General features: G+C 39.0%; 1 protein-coding gene across 2 annotated transcripts in view; it reads left to right on the forward strand.

Moving 5' to 3' along the window:
• SH2D1A (SH2 domain containing 1A) overlaps nucleotides 1-23378 on the forward strand; it is a 684773-nt gene that overhangs the window by 317845 nt on the left and 343550 nt on the right. The gene's annotated exons all lie outside the window — the stretch shown is intronic.

Genomic DNA, 23378 nt, shown 5'->3' on the forward strand with positions numbered 1-23378 from the left:
AGTCCTGAAAGAATGTCCTCAGTTCCAGCATTGTTCTGCTTTGGTGGTGTCAGAGGCCCAGTACTTATACCCAGTTGGGCCTTTGAAGTATGGAGACTTCTAAGAGATGTTTTGCAGTGCACAAGACCCTGCATTTCCTGCCCTGGCTCCAGACTCACTCCAGGAGTCTAAGAAATCCTTTGTGTGGGGACAGGACAGAGCCCTAAAGTGTCTTCCTCCCATCCTGCTCATAATGAACCATGCAACATGCAGATGGCTACTCAGTCACACCTACCCTTCCTTTGTATGTGGCTGTCTAGAGGGAATATAGGAAGCCAGCTGTCACCCACACCAGATGTGCATTCCAGAGACACGCAGAAGGCACCAAATGGTTTAAGTAAGTAAATGCCATTTTCAGAACTGCAATTTAAAAACCAACTTCACCATAAGTTGTGTTTTTAAATTGTGATTCCAGAGACATCAAACTTTGTGTCCCATCTCTTACCAATTGGAAACTACACTTTTAAAATGTAATAAGGCAATCCCAATGTTATCCTATGGGAGAGATGGGCCTTGCAGTAGTATAAAAATTAATTTAAGAGTATTTCACTACCAGGAAATGTAAACTTAAAAGTACATGTCCTATTTTTAAATACACTGCACCCTGCCCATGGGCTATACAGGGACTACCTTAGGGGTGACCTATGTGTAATTAAAGGAAGGTTTGGGCCTGGCATGTCGGTTAACTTGCCAGGATGAAATGGCAGTTTAAAACCGAACACACAGGTTCTGCTGTGGCAGCCCTCACACATGTTTAAATGGCTCCTTTAATGGGTGGCACAAGCAGTGCTGCAGGCACATTAGTAGCATTTGATTTCCAAGCCCTGGGCACATTACTAGGGACTTATGAGTATATCAAATATGCCAATTGTGGATAAACCAATTTTACCATGTTTTAAGTAAGGAGAATATGCACTTTAGCACTGATTAGCCGTGGTAAAGTGCCCAGATTCCTAAAGCAAGCAAAAACGAAGTCAACAAAACAGTCAAAAATGGGTCAGAAGGCAAAAAGTCAGGGTAAACCACGTCAAGAAAGCTAGGTCTAATAATAACACTGACAATGAATGTACTTGCTTAAGAGATCCAATTGTTTTCTAGTTGCAGCTTTGACTCATTATAACATAGTGTAGATGGTTGAAGTGCCTGCTGCAAAGTACAACATGTAATATATTGTATTTATTGCAGAGGACCCCACCACTGTTACATTTTAAATATTGACTTTGTTTCGCCAGAGCAAGCGTTCTCAACATGTAATGCCTGCTAGTAAGGATGGTATGTGTCTCCTACCCATTGACTCCCTCATTGTCTTATGAAATGTTTTCTTTACATTGTCAGTCAAGAATTCTTTATTTCAGACAATATGACCGTAAAAGCACAAGTAAAAAAATACGTCACAATTCATACAAATACAATTTCCAGAGGTAAAGTGCATGTGCAATACAGTATCAAAGAATTCCAAATAAAGGTTATAAAATATAATAAATGCATTAAAATACACATTTGTGGCATTTAAGATTTAAAAGGGGTGAGGTTGGTACCAATTTGTAATCATAAACAGGGGATGATCGAATTAGCCTAATTTTAGAATAGCTCAGCGTACACACCACATGCAGAATAGATATCGGGAGACAGAATACACAATAGGCATACTAGTGTCATCTTTTAATATCCTATAGGCCTCCGCACAATTATTTGTTCCAAGGTTTCTACATATCTGAACACACCATCAGCGTCTAGCCTTCCTATATCCCAGACAAAAGAATAGTACATGTTGGTCCGTCTCCGAAATATGATAGCAAGCCGGACAACCCTGGGTCAGAGTGCCCCCCCCAAGGTATTTGTAAAGGCACGAAGCAGCAATGCTCCGTACCTGAATTGCAGATACAACTTTTTGGCAAGGGGAGGCTGAATGACATCAAAAACAGGTTCTAGTCTGTATTGCTCTTTAACCTCTAGGAAGGATGCAGTCATTGTACCGCAGTTGCGGGGTTCCTCTTTAACTGATTAAGTTTAAATTCCCTAAAGATCTTTGACAGTGTCTCCCTGGATATTGACATGCAGCTTCCTTCAGCGTTAGCCCATAGGTCGCCCATCCCCATAGCTAATAAAGAGTTTTTAATATACGCCAGCCATGGAATTTTACTAATCCTTGTAAGTTTAACACTTCCTTCAGCTCTTCTCTAAAAGCTTCTAATTCTGGGGTACTCCATAGGCATCGCCAATGTAGGAGGGGTCTGTGGGAAACTTTTTCTGCAATTGGGCAAACCCCAAGGTCCATTCGGAGTGGCATAAGTGGAGGACTTATCGGGAGACCTAGGAGTTGCCTGGCAAAGGAACTGTCATTCTTTGATAGGGGATCCGTTGGACCCAAATTTCTGCCCCATACAAGGCTGCCCCCCTTATTTGGGCTTTATAAATTTCCATCACTGGCTCAACCATTTTATGGGTACACTTCCTGAGCATCTTAGATAACCTCCCTGCTGTCTGTGCCAGCTTAAGGCTGGCCTTCTTTATTTGTGCACTCCACTCCATCTTCTCAGTAAGTGTTAATGCTAAATATTCAAAGATGGTCACTTTCTCAAGTGGTTTTCCTTCTAGCTGAGGGTTTGGTTGTGTAGGGTTTCTTACAATAAAGGCCAATGTATTTGGTTTTCTGTGAATTTATCTCTAAGCACCTACTTTTACAGAAAGAATGAAAGATATCTAGAACCCTCTGTATTCCCATAGGGGACTTAGATAGTAAGAGGGTATCGTCGGCGAAAATCAAGGCGGGAACCTTGAAGTTCACCAACCTAGGAGCATCTACATCTCTCCCAGCAATTGGGGTCACCACTAGGCCGTTAATAAACAAGCAGAAAAGGGTTGGGGCCAACACGCACCCTTGTCGCACTCCTTTATCTATGGAAATGGGGTCAGTGAGCTCACTATTTTTACCATACTTGATTTGGGCATAATTACCTTCATGGAACCGTTTCATCTGGTGGCAGGGATAGGGAGGGGCTCCCATTTCTTCTAAACTGGACCATAGTTTGTCCCTGGGGACCAGGTCAAATGCCGATTTTAGGTCCACAAATATCAAATAAAGGCTGCCACCCTCCAGAAATACTGTCTTCCAGTACACTAGTTGCAGCCTAAGAATTTGATCTATTGTGGACATTCTAGCTCTTAAACCTGCCTGGTAGGGGCTGCGTATAGAATACTCCTCCATCCAGCTCTCTAATCGACCCAATAGCACTCGTGCGTATATCTTCTGGGTGACATCTATGAGGCTGATTGGACGATAATTAGCGGGTAGCAGTGGTGAGCCCTTTTTGTGAATTGGAATAATTTTCGCCCCCAGCCAGGTCGTAGGAATTGGCATTCCCTGCAGGATAGCATTGAATTATACACTTGAATGATTCATTGTTTCTGTATGTGTGCCCGATGTAAAGCACCCTGACATTATAAGGTGTGATGAGAAGTGCTGTAAAAGAAATTAAATAAATATGGGAGAGGGCTATTGAAATCCGAGGGGCCCTGTTGGTAGGTGGTAGTGAAAATATCCATTGAGAAAGTGGTCAGGGGGGTGGGTCAACAAAGACTGTCACACCGGGCACCACTATTGCTAAGGCCAGCCCTGTTTATTGCTACAGATTGAATTATGAAGTTTAAAATTAATACTATCTGCATGTAGTATTGTCCTAGATGTTTTGCTCTTTTCCACATTGGTTGTTTACCTCTGGTGGAACCAGAGACCTGCACACCAGCCTCAGACCCAATATGCTCTGTTTCAAATGGATTTACGTGCTAGTAAAATGATTATGATTTGCCCAGAAGGCATTTGGCAGTAAGGTGAGAATGCAAATACCCTTGAAGGATTCAATATTACCTCAAGAGAGCTGTCTACATCTTTATTGAGAAAGGAAACTAAGGAAGCAGTTGTTAGATGAAATTAGGTTGTTTAAAAAAAAACACTAAGAACATAAAATAAGAAAATCCATAGGTGAATGACACAGTATGTGAATGACACAACAAATGTCTGACTGGGGTGGCTTTTTAGCGCTGTATCTGGATATCTACTCATATATATATTCACTGAAAAAAACTAAGATTACAGGGATGTTATAGTTAGGAAACAGAATTAAAAAACCTTAGAAATTGACTTGAAAAATCAAAGGTTACAGGGACATTATAGTTAGGCTCAGTTTTCACTGATACAAAACCAGTGAAATTCAGCAGTTATAATTAGCTGAGCTAACTATAACTCGCGCCCCCCCAATGCACTGCTTATGACCTCACATATTACATCACTCATGACATGGTCAGTGACATCACTCATAACATCTCAAATTTCCTCACAGATGACATCATTCAGTGAGTGTTTTAAGAAGTTGATGAATGATAAATATATATACTAAGGAGCATTGGTGAATAAGTGGGTGCATGAGTGCCTGTATGGAAGATTTAGTGGGTGCATGACTTACTGTATAAGTGAGTGGTTAGGTGTCTCAGTTAATGTATTGGTGAGTGACTGGTTGTGTGAATGTTTGTATCAGTCTGTCAGTTGGTGTCTAAGTGCCTGTATGGGTGAGTCAGTGGCTGTGTGGGAGAGTGAGTGGATGTATCAATGGTATATGGGTGAGCAACTGGGTATGTGAAAGGCAGTATATATGAGTGATGGGGTATATGAGTGACTGTATGGGTGAGTGAGTGAATGTGAGAGTGGCTGTATGGGTGAGTGTATACTTGTGTCAGTGTCTGTATAGGTGAGTGAGTGAGTTACATGTTAGTATATGTATAAGTGAGTGGCTGTGTGATTGACTGTATGGGTGAGTGAGTAGGTGTGTGAGTAGCTCTAAAGGTTACTAACAGTGTGTGAGTGGCTGTATGGGTGTATGAGTGGATATGATTGTGGCTGTATTAGTGAGTGAGTGGATGTTTGAGTGGCTGCATGGGTGAGTGAGTGGATTTGTGTATAGATCTATGAATTAGTTAGTGGGTGTGTAAGTACTGGTATGGGTCTGTGAATGGGTTTGGGAATGGTTGTATGGAAGTGGGTGTGGGTGTATGAAAGGTTCTATGGGGTGTACGTTGGTGTGTTAGTAATGTTGTGGATGATGTCATCAGTGGTGTCATTTAACATGTCATCAGTGATGATCATGAGATGTCATTGACCATGTCATATGTGAGGTCATAAGCAGTGCATTGCGGGGGCGCGAGTGTAATTGCTGAATATCACTGGTTTTGTACGAGTGAAACCTGAGTCTAACTATAACGTCCTGTGCTCTTCTATTCCCACCATCTCACACAGTGTTTTTAAACCCAGAAGAGTCCATATTCATTCATGAGAGGCCGCCAGAGGGGACGTACCCAAAGATGACTACCCTAGGTGCACATGGAGCTCCTCATCATGGTTGAGGCCACCAGGGTACATGCTTCCGAAACGGATGATTTAATATATATATAAATATATATATATATATATATATATATATATATATTCACTGAAAAAACCATGGGTTTCACACACGTTATAGTTAGGAATTAGCATTTAAAAAACCTTGCAAATTCACTGAAAAAACCATAGGTTTCACACACGTTATAGTTAGGATTTAGCATTTAAAAAACCTTGCAAATTCAGTGAAAAAACCATAGGTTTCACACACGTTATAGTTAGCGGACATTTCACTCATAAAAAACCATTGAAATTCCCCCGTTATAGTTAGTTAAGCTAACTATAACTCGCGCACCCGCAATCCACTGCTGATGACGTAACATATTACATCACTCATGACATGGTCAGTGACATCACTCATGACATCACTGATGACATCTCAAATGACATCACTGATGACATCATCCTGTGAATGTGTGTTTTTCTGAAAATTAAATATGTTTTATATATGCATATCTCAAGGTCGATGGAAGAATAAATGGGTATATAAGTGTCTAAAAGGATGATTTGTTTTTGAAAAATTGATCGTGTAACTGACTGATTAAGTGTATCTTAGTGAATACATGGCTTAATGAGTAATGTTTAAATATGTAATTATCTGTATCAGTCTCTCACTTTGTGTATAAGTGTCTGCATGGGTTGGTGAGTAGCTACATGGGTGTTTATATTGGATTTTAGGTTGTTTTTTGAGTATCAGTCTGAGTGTCTGCATGGTTCGGTGGGGGGTATTACGTAGTGCATAGGTGCATGAATGATTGACTCTCTGGTTGTATGTGTTGAAGACAGCATGTGTGCATGACTGTATGGTTGGATGAGTGTGTGTATGGGTGTGTTAGTGAGTGAATGACTGTCTCAATAGTGTCTTTATGAGTTACTAAATATGTTTTAAAGAAGTATATTTGACTATTGGTGTATATAAGTGAGTATGTGTGAGAGTGAGAGATTGAAACAGTTCCTGTATGAATAAGTATGTGTTTTTATTAGTGATTATTTAAAAGAGTAAGTATGTGTAAGTTTCTGTAGAAGTACGTGTTGAGGTGTGTGTATAACTGAATATGCAAGTAAATGTAAGTTTGATTCTTTATTAGCATGAGTGACTATGTGTGTGAGTAACTCTATGGATGAGTGGCAATGTGTAACAGGATGTATAGGTGTATGAGTACATATGATGAGTGAGTACATGTATGGGTGACTGTACAGGACTGTTGGTGAATGAGTGGATGTGTATGTGGATCTAAGAATTACTGAAGAGGTTGTTGTAACTTGTATTGGTATGTCCATTTTTTTTTAAATTTCAGTCTCTATTTTTGAATGTTTGTATCAAAGGTTATATTAGGGTGAGAGGAGGTCTACCACTCTGTCACAAGGATGATGTCATCAGTGATGTCATTTGAGATGTCATCAGTGATGTCATGAGTGATGTCACTGACCATGTCATGAGTGATGTAATATGTTACGTCATCAGCAGTGGATTGCGGGTGCGCGAGTTATAGTTAGCTTAACTAACTATAACGGGGGAATTTCAATGGTTTTTTATGAGTGAAATGTCCGCTAACTATAACGTGTGTGAAACCTATGGTTTTTTCACTGAATTTGCAAGGTTTTTTAAATGCTAAATCCTAACTATAACGTGTGTGAAACCTATGGTTTTTTCAGTGAATTTGCAAGGTTTTTTAAATGCTAATTCCTAACTATAACGTGTGTGAAACCCATGGTTTTTTCAGTGAATTCGTATGGTTTTTTAAATGCTAATTCTTACCTATAACATGTGTGATTCCCATGGTTTTTTCATTGATTTTGTATGATTTTTTTATTACAAATTCTTATATTAAACGTGTTTTTTTTTTTTTATTTGCAAGCTTTTTTTTTTTTTTTTTTACTTTATATTCTCTTAAAACACTATGCTTATTTTTTAAAAATTCTGCAATATATTAATTTTTCTCATTTTTTTTTTTACCAAACAGGTAAGATATATTAGTATTACATAGAGATTCTTTTTTTCCTTTTTTTTTTTTTTTTTAAGTGCGCGTACGGTAAGCTTACAGTAAGCGTACGGTTTGCGTAATGTTCGTAATATTTCTACTCTTTTTGCGTATGGTTACACAATTTACGTAGCCGTGCGTACTGCGTATGGGGCGCGTAAGCGTGTACGCTACACGCGCACGTTACGCGGAAGTGTTGGGGAGTGCCTGTTATACGCATGCGCGCGAGCGCGTGTCTTTTTTACGCGCATGCGTACTTTTACCGTAAGCGCTCCGTAAGCGTAACGTAAGCGTAACGTACGCGCATGGTGGGTCATGTGATCATGAAACAAAACTTTTGATTGGTTCAAAGTAGTTTCAGTTCTAGAACTCTCCTACACCACACCCATTCCCCTCATTTCTGCTTGTGATCCCTTAGGAGAAGGAGCTGAGTTGTCTTTGGGATACGATGGCAGACCAGCACTCTTCTGCTGAGAGTGAGGCTAGCAGCACCACCATCAGGCAGAGAAAGAGGAAACAGAAGAGCTCTTTTATATGGGAGTATTTTACTTTTCCTGAGGGCGAGAAAAAAGTCAATGCTGCTTTGGTGACTTGTAAGCTGTGCCAGCGTGTACTTTCAAGAGGTAATCCTAACAAGAAGTATTCCTTCGGGAATCACACTATGTTACGACACCTTGAGGATGTACACCCTAGGACACATGCACGACATACTAGAGGAAACCCTTCAGTAAGTCGAGCAAGCACATCCACAGCAGCTCAGCCGAGTCCTTCTTCGGAAGCTCAGCTGAGCCCTTCATCTGTGGGGGCAGATTCACCTTTTTCTGGTCCTGTGGAAACAAACCATCGGTTTGCGAGGGTTACAATGCGGTGTTCATTTTGCCATGGTCTAATTGTTCATAGGGAGACCAGTCTTCCCCTCATTAACAACAAAATAGACCAGCACATTTGTCCTACCAGCTAATGTTCCCATTCTTCCTTTCCTCTGTCCCTGCAAGAACACAACGGCTCTTGTAAGAGCCAACCTTACCTCTCAACTTTTTTTTATTTTTTCTTAAAAACTTTTTTTTTTTTTTTTACCGTACGCGTATTTTTTTTTTTTTTTTTTTTTTTAAACTCTAAAAAACAATTACCACATTTCAAGATCCTTGAGGGATTAATAACTAAATACTGAAAATCTGTTTGAGGAGAACTGGAAGAAAGGGACCATCTAATTTCTGACTTACCTGACCCACCCAACAATTTACTTTTTAATTAAAATTTAATTGAAATTACTTGTAAAAATTGTTGGGTTTTTTCGAAAATTTTCTTTCACAATCTGAAAAAAAAGAAAAAAGTATTAATATTTAATAAATCATTATATAACACAGTACACGTATTTACATATTTTCCAAAAACCCTTTTTTCCTTTTTTTTTGCTGTTTTCAGAATATATTGCATTTCACTATAAATCGTGAAAGCAATTGCATTCATCACTTAACAGCGGGCAAAAAAAAAATAACAATCTCAAAGATTGTTTTAAAAAAGCCCAGAATCTCTTCTCATTTAAACATAACATTATAGAAAAGCAAAATATTCAAAAAAAATATCATCTAATAACAATAACTATTTCTAAAAAATACCGTCTGACAATTTTGTTACAGAAGCATAATCACAAAAATAATATATCTCAAATAACTCCACAATACATCTGGTTACCTTTCCTATAGGCCAAATGGTAATTTTAAAATTCTTTTTTGAATAAATTTCCAATGGTAATCCAATAAAATTCCAAAATTTAAATTGTACAGATGTTACCGATTCTCTCTAAAATTTTGGTTTCCGAAAGATTAATTAGGAATTAAATAAGTCCACAATACAATTGGTTACCTTTCCTTTAGGCCAAATGGTATTTAAAAAAATCTTTTTTGATGAAATTTCCAATGGTAATCCAATAAAATTCCAAAATTTAAATTGTACAGATGTTACCGATTCTCTCTAAAATTTTTGGTTTCCAAAAGATTTATTAGGAATTAAATTAGTCCACAATACAATTGGTTGCCTTTCCTTTAGGCCAAATGGTAATTTGAAAAATCTTTTTATATGAAAATTCCAATGGTAATCCAATAAAATGGTAAAATTGTTATGTACAGATGTTGCCAATTCTCTCTAAAATTTAGGTTTCAGGAAGATTAGATAGGAATTTGCTAAATCAAAAGGCAAACGTTGCTTGAAAATCAATTGGGAATCATTACACAGTGTCCAGCCTTTTTCACATTTAAGATAAACTGTGTAATGTCCAGAAGTTACAGTAGGTCCTTCATGGAAAATTATTGCAACTGTTACAAAAGTTTTTCCTGAAATTGATAATTGCTGTCCTATAAACTTCTTTATTAAAGTATCCAATTTTGAACCATCAGCTTTACATCTTTGCATCATTAAAATTACATACTGTCCGTATTCCTTTAAAATTAACGTTGAAAACATGTCAGATTTACACTCACCGCATTCTATGCTATGATTAGCATCTTTAACTAATTTAGCAAAAGTGACTGTTTTACTGTCTGGCAATGTTAAATAAATAAACCTTTCAGAATCAACATTAGAGCCACATGTGTTGAAACAGTTTTCACAACTATGTTCCCATTTATAAGAGACACCAAACATATTTTCAATTGGCACCCCTTCTTCTTCCAGTACCTGAAGAAAATACATCAAGAATTCCTGAGCGTCTTGCTGTACATTTTGAGAAAACTGTGTTCGTCTTGAACATACATCTAAAAGTTTTCTAATTTCAGTAGCACTTTCTATTTGAGTTTTATCATTACTCAGCTTTTGAAAAAGGAGACTCAACTCAGAACAGAATCTTTTTCTCTGATTTACTATTATCTGCTCTTGCAAACTTTCCAGATAAAATGCAACATTCAGCACTACATTAGCGTAGCAGTTGACACCAGAGCTATTTTCAAAATGACAACCTACAACCTCTTCAACATTTTCCTTTTTCTTTTTGCTTGCAATTACATCACTCCTCTTTTTTTCCCTCCTCTCTACATCCTCAATGCAGATATTCTCAATTCTCCTTTTTCGAGAAACTACACGTTTCTCCAACACAGGATACTGACCTAAATGAGGAGCATAGGTTCTTCTTAATCTATTATACTCCTTTACACAGTTTGTATCAGCACTAACTTTTGAATCATCAAAGTCTATCATGAATAAACCAGATAATGTTTTCACTCGTGACAAAGCTACATAAGCCATACCTTCTTTGAACACAGTTGAACCAATGTTTACAAATGCACAATCTACAGTCAATCCCTGAGACTTGTGAATAGTTACAGCATATGCTAGAGAAAACGGAAACTGTTTCCTTTGTACATATAAGTCTTTCACAAGCATGAAACGAACTGTACAACGACAAATGTCTATAACTTCTTCTATCTGATCAAAATTTTTTTTTAAACATTCAATTCCATCTTTTTTCTGATAATTAATAAAACCCACAACTCTTCCCATAGCTCCATTTACTAAACCTTTTCAACATCCAAATTTCTCCTTAAAAATACTCTACAGTTCATGCAAACATATAGATTTTTTTCTAATCCAGCTGTTTTGGAAATGTTCTTCTCTAGTGAATCCAATTTATTTTTCAGTTTGCCTGTTAATGTGATAGTAATTCTTCCATCCTGAATTTTGTCCACTGCTTCCAATTTCCTAATCTCTTCCTTTTCCAATTTCAAAAGCTCCTCATTGAATATTGAGCATTCACGTAGAGTTGGCATTAAGCAGATGACACTTTTCTTTTCTGCAATGTTCTTGTATATCTTCTCTGCAACTATTTCTTCCTTTGGAAATAAATTATGTAGCAACCGACTCTGTAATGCTTTTGTGCCAGCTTCAGTGAGTAGTCCAATTCTGATATCTTTCAGAATACTTCCATATTCTTCATCGTTTGCTTGCCTCATATTAGTAGTAAGTTCCTTGTACTCAAAGAAGGACCAAATATTTGCATTACCAATGCTTCCCAATGACTTCTTTGTGTCTTCATGTGTCACAGTATTAAACACTGGTTGTCCTTTAACTGGAGTAAGCTGTAGAAGATCCCCAAAAACTATGACATGTTTTCCACCAAATAACATGTCATAGTCTGTCCTTAGAATTTGCTGCATTCTTAAATGCACAAAGGCAAGCATTAAGTTTGACACCATGCTCACCTCATCAATAATGAGAACTTGCATCTTCTTCAATACTCTTGAAACTTCCAAGCATGCTTCTCCAGTTAGCTTGTGGTATTGTATTTTGTTCTCATGCTCCACTGGTAACATTAGCAAACGATGTAAGGTGATTCCTTTTATGTTATATGCTGCTAACCCAGTTGGAGCAGTAACCACACAAGACAAAGTTGAATCCGTTTTTTGCTGTAGGTAGCTTCTGATGACTTTTATTAAGAAACTTTTTCCAGTTCCAGCTTGTCCGCTTACATACATCCTGATTGGATGAAATGATGTGCATGAGCACTCTTTTTTTTCATGTAGTAATCCGTGATCAATTTTGTTTCTGATCTCTTCATAAATTTGTTGCTGCTCTTCATTCAGTTGTCTTTCCAAATTTGGTAAGTCTATAAATTCTTCATGAGCTTGATTCATAGCCGTTTCCACTTCATTCATGGCTATTGCAGCTTCATTTTCAACGATTGGTTGTCCTAGGGGATCTTGACTGAGTGTTCCTGAACTTTGGCTGTCTTGAGAACTGTCTCTAGCTACTTCAGCTGCAATTGTAGTTTCCTGTTCAATTTCTTCATTTAACATTTGCACATAATTTGTGAAAGTACTGCATTCTATGCTGTCTTTGCAAGCATTAAAGGAATCTTCATAGCTTTGAAATTCTCCCAGTAGTTCATCCTCTGTACGCCATGGTTTAAACAGCTGTAAAAGAGCCAAGTAGTAAAATTCCTTTTTGTCAGTAGTGTCGCAACTCAGCTTCCTGTGATTTATCAAACTTCCTTTTGTTTGCTTCACCAAACATCCTTCCTCACCAATGACTTTATATTTTCCATTGTTGATGTCTTCTGTGGCTTTCCGTGAATAAATGTAGTTCTGCAGCACTTCATAGAGACACATGTTCTCTAGATGAAGACTTCTCTTGGGATAATATGTGTCCAACATGTTTAATTTCAAAATATCTGTACTTTCTGGGTCATTCTCGGCCAAATATTCAATTTCTCCAACAGATTTCAGTACCCGATTTCTCATTGCTGCAAGGCCTAAACTTGCCCAAATTCTTCTTCTTGATTTCGAGTAGAGACTTGCAGAAGATAACCTATCTGAACATTCGTAGGATCCAATTTCTCAATGCGATAACATCTTTAAACTGAAACTGTACAGCTTCTTACTGACAGTCTTCTCGTGAGAAATCTCTTCCCACATTTCTTTCAATTCAGTTTTTTCTGATTTAGTAATGTAAGACGTTACATATCGAGCAACAGCAATGGAATTGTCAGCTACATACTGTATATCCATGTTAGCATTCCACATGGATAAAATGACTGGGTTGTAGTCATTTATATTTTTTGATTCTTCTTTTCTTTTAAGGTTGTAGGTATTCTTAGGTGATTTTCTTGTAATAGTATGTCTCACAGATGACATAAAACTGTTTACTCTTCCATTTGAAAGAACAGGTCTAGGAAATCCAAATCGACATTTAGTGTAGTATTTATCTTTGCTCTTGTATTTCCGTCGACAGTATTTTCCACACCGATGACTTTGGAAACGTAAAACTTGTTCCTTTAACTTTTTCTCTTCTGTGCTTTTTGGTATAGCACATGTTGCATATTCTTCAATGAAAGATAACACTGCTTCATCAGTATCTGTTCCAAACTTTGGGGCATCCTTGATCCACAACAGCATATGAATATGAGGAGTACCTCTTGCCTGGTACTCTTTTCTCCAAAAGAAATCCACTACTTCTCCAAGAGGTGGATTTTTTTTATTGCAGATGAAGGACATCATAGCCTCAAATCTATGATTGAAATATGTGCAAACATTAACCGGAGCCAATGAGCACAGTTCTCCTGCTGTCTTGTATTCGATGTTTTTAATGTTTGAATTTGCCTCTCGTAGAAAATCCAGTAAATCATCCCAAGCGTACTCAGCACAGCTTAGGGTAAGGAACCATGTTGGTGTTCCTAAATTCCGTAACATGCATTTTAATTCACCATGGCGTCGGTACCAATATTCATTAGTCCCACGCTGACAAGCCATCAGATTGATCAGTTGTGTTTCCAAATGATCATCTCGGTGCTGCACTTTCTCCATAAAATCCTTAGCAGACACATTTTGTAAATGTACTCCACTTTTTAAAATGTGATTTACTGCATATGATAATGCAGACAAGTCGCTTTCAAATAAAAGATGGAACAAATAAGGAATACTTTGTCGAAATCTGGGATCTTCGGCATATAGTCTTGTAGTTCGATACTCAGAAGCTGGAATCTGTTCTGGACGTTCATCGTATCGTTCTCCTTTTCCTGTAGAAAACAGCTGTGGAAAACATCGAGCTTCCAAGCTCTCCTCCCATACACTCACGGGAGTTTCCTTTTGCTTTCTTCATCTGAAACAGATCAATATTGTCTCCCATAACTTCTTTTGAATGAAGAGGATGTATGCTAAAATGTTCATAAATTTCTTCTTCCTTTGACTTGTCCACTTTTTCAATTTGTCCAGTTGGTGTTTCTGTGTCTTCTTGTAAATCTTCTTCTTCTTCTTCTATATAAATTGATTCATACCATTTGTTATTCCTTTTCAAATACAAATTTGCTCTTTGTACTTTCCGTACATCTACCAGCTCCTGCCAAATCTTCTTATTCTTTGTAGGTACACCATTAACCAGAATAACTAATGGTTCAGTTTCCAAAGTATCTGCATCAATAGTTTCCATATTTTTTTCAAATCCAAGGGCAAATACACCACTCTACCTGATAAACCTCTCAGTAAATCTGAAGGAGGTAATTTACCAGTTTTGGGCTCCATACGTACTATGGTCTGGAACGGATGAACACATTGAATAAGTATAGACTCATATGTATTTAATTCAGAAAGTTTGGCAGGAATAGCATCCAATTCTAAATTATTATGTACAGCTCTGGTCGGCATTCTATTTTCCTCTAACTTGTTGTAACAGTATTTACAAATACGCTGATCTTCACCCAATTCAAAACAATTTTCAAGAAATATATATGTGGCAAAATCCTTCCACTTATAATTATCTTCATTTTCACTTTTTCTGTAGAGATCAACATTCCTGGTTTGTTTTCTATAATGAGTTCTGCGGCAACAAATACAAGTAATATTTGGTCTTTCCTTAGAGATTATTGCAAATTTTGTTATGTGATCATTAAATGTCTTACTTACAGAGGGTTTTACATTCTCTTCCTCATTTACTGTGTCCTTTTCTGCACTTTCTTGTTCTGGACCAAAGTAACAAAACTGAATTTCATCAGTAACCTTCTCTACATCTGATACCGATCCACGGAACAGAGCCCTATTCAATTCATCTAACTTTATTGCTGGACTTTTAGCAAAATACAACCGTCTCACAAACTTTCTCATTTCAGTATGATGAACAGCCAGCATCCTAAAATGATGAAAAACACTTTTACACACTTTTCTAGATAGACAAGCCAGAGAATGTCCCTGCAAACCAGTATTCTCTCTCACTCTGCATGGATCTAGACTTTGAAGCACCTTAATCTTCTGTTTAACACTTTTTTTACTATATTCTCTTAGAAACTCACGAAATTTATCAATAGATTCCTGACGCACAGTGCAAATACTACTACAATTCCAAGTGTACACTGGGGCTTTTGGACGTCTCCCCATAGCCTCATCCGCCATCACTTGTACCTCATCTCTTGGAACCATTTTCTCCTTCTCCATTATACAACCATTTTTCACTTCATAAGCACGACCTCTGGTGTCAACTGCATGCAGCAAACTATTACTTTGAAAATAACTCTCTTCATTAAAAAAAGGTTCACTACTTGAACTATGCATCCATTCTCCTAAAAACACTTTACAAAAGTTTGTTCTTTTCACTAGTCTTTTCCTTTTGCTTTGTGATTTCAGTACATTGACCATTTTATCTAATGTACGCATCCTGTTCAAAATTAAAATGAATAGTTTCCTTTTTAATTCTAAAGCCTTTGCTGCAATGGCTTCAATTTCTTTTTTTCTCTTATAAAATTTAGCTTTCTTCTTATATTTCTTCACATCCTTTATCAAATTGGACATAACTCTTCTCTGAAACATTTTTCTACGAATCTCTTTAAACGCTGTTTTTCTTCTTAAGTTAATCTTTATTGTTTCTGAAGGTACATTTGCATTAACTAAATGCTCAATTTTTTCCTGTTGTTTTCTATTTAAAACATTCTTTCCAGTACAGACATTTTGTACATTTTTCCTTTTTTTGAAGATATTGTTTAAAAAATCTTTTGTCTGCTTACCAGAAGACTTTCTCTTTTTCCCAACATGAGCATCTCCAACTAACTTAGGTCCTCCAGTTGTCTTCAAATATAGTTTTTTTTGTGGTTTTTCCTTAGTCTGGATTTTGTAGGCATCTTAAATTTTGTTCACTGCTCTTCAGCAATACCTGAAAAAAACTAAAAAAAAATTCCTTTATTTTATTTAAATATATTACTACATTTTTTATGATTTTTTCAAATCTTAAAATACTATGTACCCCTTTCCTACAAGTGAAAATCACAATAACATCATCACAAATTAAATATCTAAAAACAATTCCTGTGTGCACACAGAGTCATGGTTTGATATTAGTCAGAAAACGAAATTTCTTTGCCAATTGGAAAGCACACTTCCTACTCTTTTTTTGGCAAGTGATAAGTACTTTTACAGTCTGACACATTTTGAATCCACTTTTCAGATTCTGAAAAAAGCACATGTCCAAACAGCTTTTTGAGACCAGCAACATGTGTAACCTGGGTGACTGACTACACTCCAGCAAGGGCAACCAGCCTTAGTGATGCTGAATGTATTTGCATTACTGACTGCAACCTCAAACCCCACTCGGTTGTGAATACTATGCATGATTCCACAGGATAAGCAGCTGGGTGTGTGCTAAGAGTCTGCTTCTGCAGAAAAAATAGCTCCCCCTTTCCATCTAATGCAAATGTAAAATTACCAGAGTAATACGCAATAAATCTCTGCCTATAATTCCTCTTTGCACACAGAGTCATGGTTTCAAATTAGGCAGAAAACGAAATTTCTTTGCCAATTGGAAAGCACACTTACTACTCTTTTTTTGGCAAGTGATAAGTACTTTTACAGTCTGAGACATTTTGAATCCACTTTTCAGATTCTGAAAAAAGCACATGTCCAAACAGCTTTTTGAGACCAGCAACATGTGTAACCTGGGTGACTGACTACACTCCAGCAAGGGCAACCAGCCTTAGTGATGCTGAATGTATTTGCATTACTGACTGCAACCTCAAACCCCACTCGGTTGTGAATACTATGCATGATTCCACAGGATAAGCAGCTGGGTGTGTGCTAAGAGTCTGCTTCTGCAGAAAAAATAGCTCCCCCTTTCCTACTAATGCAACTGTAAAATTACCAGAGTACTACGCAATAAATCTCTGCCTATAATTCCTCTTTGCACACAGAGTCATGGTTTCAAATTAGGCAGAAAACGACATTTCTTTGCCAATTTGAAAGCACACTTACTACTCTTTTTTTGGCAAGTGATAAGTACTTTTACAGTTTGAGACATTTTGAATCCACTTTTCAGATTCTGAAAAAAGCACATGTCCAAACAGCTTTTTGAGACCAGCAACATGTGTAACCTGGGTGACTGACTACACTCCAGCAAGGGCAACCAGCCTTAGTGATGCTGAATGTATTTGCATTACTGACTGCAACCTCAAACCCCACTCGGTTGTGAATACTATGCATGATTCCACAGGATAAGCAGCTGGGTGTGTGCTAAGAGTCTGCTTCTGCAGAAAAAATAGCTCCCCCTTTCCATCTAATGCAAATGTAAAATTACCAGAGTAATACGCAATAAATCTCTGCCTATAATTCCTCTTTGCACACAGAGTCATGGTTTCAAATTAGGCAGAAAACGAAATTTCTTTGCCAATTGGAAAGCACACTTCCTACTGTTTTTTTGGCAAGTGATAAGTACTTTTACAGTCTGACACATTTTGAATGCACTTTTCAGATTCTGAAAAAAGCACATGTCCAAACAGCTTTTTGAGACCGGCAACATGTGTAACCTGGGTGACTGACTACACTCCAGCAAGGGCAACCAGCCTTAGTGATGCTGAATGTATTTGCATTACTGACTGCAACCTCAAACCCCACTCGGTTGTGAATACTATGCATGATTCCACAGGATAAGCAGCTGGGTGTGTGCTAAGAGTCTGCTTCTGCAGAAAAAATAGCTCCCCCTTTCCATCTAATGCAAATGTAAAATTACCAGAGTAATACGCAATAAATCTCTGCCTATAATTCCTCTTTGCACACAGAGTCATGGTTTCAAATTAGGCAGAAAACGAAATTTCTTTGCCAATTTGAAAGCACACTTACTACTCTTTTTTTGGCAAGTTATAAGTACTTTTACAGTCTGACACATTTTGAATCCACTTTTCAGATTCTGAAAAAAGCACATGTCCAAACAGCTTTTTGAGACCAGCAACATGTGTAACCTGGGTGACTGACTACACTCCAGCAAGGGCAGCCAGCCTTAGTGATGCTGAATGTATTTGCATTACTGACTGCAACCTCAAACCCCACTCGGTTGTGAATACTATGCATGATTCCACAGGATAAGCAGCTGGGTGTGTGCTAAGAGTCTGCTTCTGCAGAAAAAATAGCTCCCCCTTTCCTACTAATGCAACTGTAAAATTACCAGAGTAATACGCAATAAATCTCTGCCTATAATTCCTCTTTGCACACAGAGTCATGGTTTCAAATTAGGCAGAAAACGAAATTTCTTTGCCAATTTGAAAGCACACTTACTACTCTTTTTTTGGCAAGTGATAAGTACTTTTACAGTCTGAGACATTTTGAATCCACTTTTCAGATTCTGAAAAAAGCACATGTCCAAACAGCTTTTTGAGACCAGCAACATGTGTAACCTGGGTGACTGACTACACTCCAGCAAGGGCAACCAGCCTTAGTGATGCTGAATGTATTTGCATTACTGACTGCAACCTCAAACCCCACTCGGTTGTGAATACTATGCATGATTCCACAGGATAAGCAGCTGGGTGTGTGCTAAGAGTCTGCTTCTGCAGAAAAAATAGCTCCCCCTTTCCATCTAATGCAAATGTAAAATTACCAGAGTAATACGCAATACATCTCTGCCTATAATTCCTCTTTGCACACAGAGTCATGGTTTCAAATTAGGCAGAAAACGAAATTTCTTTGCCAATTTGAAAGCACACTTAGTACTCTTTTTTGGCAAGTGATAAGTACTTTTACAGTCTGACACATTTTGAATCCACTTTTCAGATTCTGAAAAAAGCACATGTCCAAACAGCTTTTTGAGACCAGCAACATGTGTAACCTGGGTGACTGACTACACTCCAGCAAGGGCAACCAGCCTTAGTGATGCTGAATGTATTTGCATTACTGACTGCAACCTCAAACCCCACTTGGTTATGAATACTATGCATGATTCCACAGGATAAGCAGCTGGGTGTGTGCTAAGAGTCTGCTTCTGCAGAAAAAATAGCTCCCCCTTTCCTACTAATGCAACTGTAAAATTACCAGAGTAATACACAATAAATCTCTGTCTATAATTCCTCTTTGCACACAGAGTCATGGTTTGATATTAGTCAGAAAACGAAATTTCTTTGCCAATTGGAAAGCACACTTCCTACTGTTTTTTTGGCAAGTGATAAGTACTTTTACAGTCTGACACATTTTGAATCCACTTTTCAGATTCTGAAAAAAGCACATGTCCAAACAGCTTTTTGAGACCAGCAACATGTGTAACCTGGGTGACTGACTACACTCCAGCAAGGGCAACCAGCCTTAGTGATGCTGAATGTATTTGCATTATTGACTGCAACCTCAAACCCTAAAAGTATTCCTCATTTATACCAATACACCTTATTTTATGGTGAAAACATAGTCCATATTATTTTACATGTTCCTTACATTTAAATTTCTCACAAAACGATAAACACAACTTCAACAAAAGGAATTCCAATTCTATTATTCATTTCTTAATTTACCATATACATCCCCTCTCAAACTCATAACTCACCTTTAAAATTAGTTAGTTGTGAAAGAAATGTGGCACTCAAACAGCAGATTATCAGAGCCAGGATCTCTGTTCTGTACACCTCTCTCCTCTCAGCAGAACCAGATAATGGCAATGTTTCCCTCTCTTTTTCCACACATATACATGTTAATTTCAAATCTCAGTGCTTCCCCCTTTTTTTCAAATGTAATCACACATTTCTATTGGTTGAAAACCAACCCTTTTCCAAAAGTACCCTTCCCTCAACTTGACTTCAGCCTAGTACCCTTCCCCCAACTTGACTTCTGCCTGCTAGCATAGCAACAGCTCTTGGAACACTGCTGTGTAGAGTTAGGTCAGAAGTTCACCACACAATGTTTCATTTCCAAAGAGCAAGAGTGCTTGACTTTTCAAACCTAACAGCAAATCCATAGTACTGTTCTTTGGTAACACATTTTTCTGTACCAATACAAAACATGCTTCTATAAATTGACACATACAGCCTAGTTTTTAGTGTAGAATGGTATGAAACAGCCAATGAGTTCTTTTTATTTAAAAAAAATATGTATGCCTCCATTTCCAAACTGTCTTTCATTTATTTTTCCCATTCTACTGAAATACACCTCCTGAGTGCATCCAGATCTCCTTGGAAGATGTTCACAGTGTGGATTGTAGGGCACAGCTATGTCTTCTGGAGTGAAAAGTATGCAGAGAAAACAGGTATGGTGAGAGACCTTGCTTTGCCAAATGTAGACATTAAATGGATTGGTCAGAGAGGGTTAAAGTGGCACCAATTGATGCCATTGGTGAAATCCTTCATGCAAATCCAACACCCTGACCTCATAATAGTGCACTGTGGTGGCAATGACCTAGGCACTTTGACTGGGGTAGGTCTGGAAATGCTTATGAAGGAGACCTTTGCACAACTGTTTTCACTTTTCCCTAAAACTGCCTTTGCATATTCTAACATATGCCAAAGGCAAAAATGGAACTGGTCCAATCATTTTTGTCCGCAGATTGACAAAGCAAGAAAGCACGTCAACAAATCTGTTTCTGCTTTCCTCCGAGACTATGGTATGGGTTCCATTTACCACAACAACTTGCGTTACGACATGCAAGACATTTATAGAGGAGATGGTGTACAGTTCACTGATGAAGGGAACAGAGTCTTCCTCTTGAACCTTAGACTCTGCATCGGTACTTACTTGTAGGTCCCACTAAAAAATCAAATCACTTCATAAACACAACGGCTCTTTTTAGAGCTCCCTAATATCTAAACACTTAAATCTGAATTTTATTTCTTTTTTTATTTTTTTTTTCTACCGTACGCGTACGGTAAGCTCACCGTAAGCTTACCGTACGCGTACCCCGCGATTTTTTTTAAAATTAATAAATGGTTTTTTGTACTTTTCTGTCCTTCTTTGACCCCCTTTCAAATGTTAGGGGGTCTGTAACTCTCTTCCTTGCCCCCTTTTCAAGTTATCTCCCTTTTTTTTTCTGTGTGAAACACACGAAATGGCGGCCGACACTTCCTGATTTCGTCCGATTCGAATGTTTACAGTCATGTGACAACCAATCAGATTTGAGCTCGCGCACGGCACCGTACGCGTACGGTAAGCTTACGGTAAGCGCACGGTAAGCGCACGGTAAGCTGCCACAGATATATATATTAATTTAAATGCTATTTTCTCAGGAACTACTGAACAGATTTACACCAGACCTACAAAAGGCACTTCCTTGACCTGAGGACTACCTCTCTGCCAAATTTCAAGTAATTCTGTTCAGCCGTTCGGGCTGTAGCTGTGTCTAAAGGTCCTATGGAAAAATGCATGGGGAAAATGCGTTTTGGGACCCCCCTTTTTTCTCAGCCCCCGCTTGACGAATCCCCCCGAGACTTTCAGGGTAGGAGCGGAGCGTAGCGCCCCATTAGTTTTGAAAATTTCGCGAGGATTCGTCGACCGGCGCCAAAGTTATTCCAAATAGAATGTTGCGGTTTTCCTATGGAAACAGGGTCCTAACTATAACTACCTACTGGCGACCGCCAGTAGGTAATATATATATATATATGTGTGTGTGTGTGTGTGTGTGTGTGTGTGTGTACAAACAATGAAGTCCAAAAAGTGGAGTGCGCACAGATTAGCTGGTGTTTCCAGCAAGGCAGGACTAGTCATTTAATATATATTATGCACCAAAGATATCACACAGCACTCTCCAAAGGGTAGTTTTCTTGTTGTTTATTGAGCCATCCTTACTCCACCTACGCGTTTCAACTAAACTGGTCTTGATCACGGTACATGGCAGTAGTCCCTCATCCCTTTTTCCTATTATACCAAATTCCCATTTAGCCAATAATTTATTTAGAAATCTGTTTATTAAGTTTGCAATTAGAATCATACAGTACATCTCATATTGGCAGAGAGCATAGTTACATCTATTGCATGGTAAAGGCTCAGGACACAGCACATATAATCTTAACATTTTGTACCAAATGAGTGGCATGTAGCATTGTCCAAGGTTGTAACCTGTGAGGCTATAAGTAAAGCTATCACCACGCGTGGTTTTGCGATCGCATCACTTGTGGAGAGCATCATACCGCCGTCTCTGTTGCCAAATGCGTACGTGTCCCAGTGCACCCCTAAACAGATATTCAAACATTGCTAAACGCCCCATTCTGCAACTGGGAAGCTGTCTCCTCCACAGCGTAGCAACTAAAACAACATCCAACAGCAGCTCTCAATTTTAATTCTAGATGCCCCTTCCCTCATACCCCTCTCCTGTCGGGTTCCTCCCCCCTGGCCCCCGCCTCCAGGAGTACCATGTTTACTATTTTCCGAGCCGCGTCATGCATTATCATCGGTATCAAAGTAGTTATACCCAGCGTCGTGACACCCCGTCAGGCCAGACAGCCCCCTAGCGTCTAACGCAGCTCCTGCAGCTCACCACTGTCCCCTGCCAGGGTCACCCCATCCGATTGTAGCAGGACCTGCAGCATCTCCCCCCATTGGGATGCGATTGGCATTACCCTAAGTCCCAGTGTTTCCTCCCGCCGAAGTGCCACCTCCTCCGCCTTTGCCCATACCAGAAAAGAGCCACGCCACGCCCGCACATGCGGCGCAGCGTCTGCCTTCCAGCGCTTAGTGATAAGTCGCTTCGCCACTATGATCCCCAGATCTATAAAACGAGAGGCCACCTTAGCCAGGGGTGGCCTATGAAAGAGGTGCAACAAGTAAGTAGTCCACTCAGAGGGGTGCTCCCGTCCCGTGCACCTGCGGAGCACCCGTGTATTGTCTGCCAGTAGGTGCTCAGCCCCGTTTCCTCCGCAAGGGTCGTGAACGGCAGAAGGCCTCCCTCACGGTATAGGTCCTCCAAGGTGTGGATATCAGCCGCATGCCAGTCCCTCAGCTCCGCAGCCCCAAGTGTGCCCCGCCCGCAAGGGGAGCCCTCCAAGGGTATAGCCGGCGCGTAAGGGAGCCTGGTACTGGTAAGCCGGAGACTTCTATGGTAGCATTTACACGCCACCACTAACAGCAGTGGCGTGGGCCGCAGAGCACCCATCGTCGGATGAAAGATCCGAAGGAGCTCAGCCAACGCCAGCGGAGGGTCCTCTGCCGTTGCAGTGTCCTCACGACATCTGTCCGCCAGCCATCGGGCCACCCATTGCAACTGCGCTGCCAAATAGT

Source organism: Triturus cristatus, chromosome 5_2 (assembly GCF_964204655.1).
Source record: "Triturus cristatus chromosome 5_2, aTriCri1.1, whole genome shotgun sequence".
Classification (NCBI taxonomy): Eukaryota; Metazoa; Chordata; class Amphibia; order Caudata; family Salamandridae; genus Triturus; species Triturus cristatus.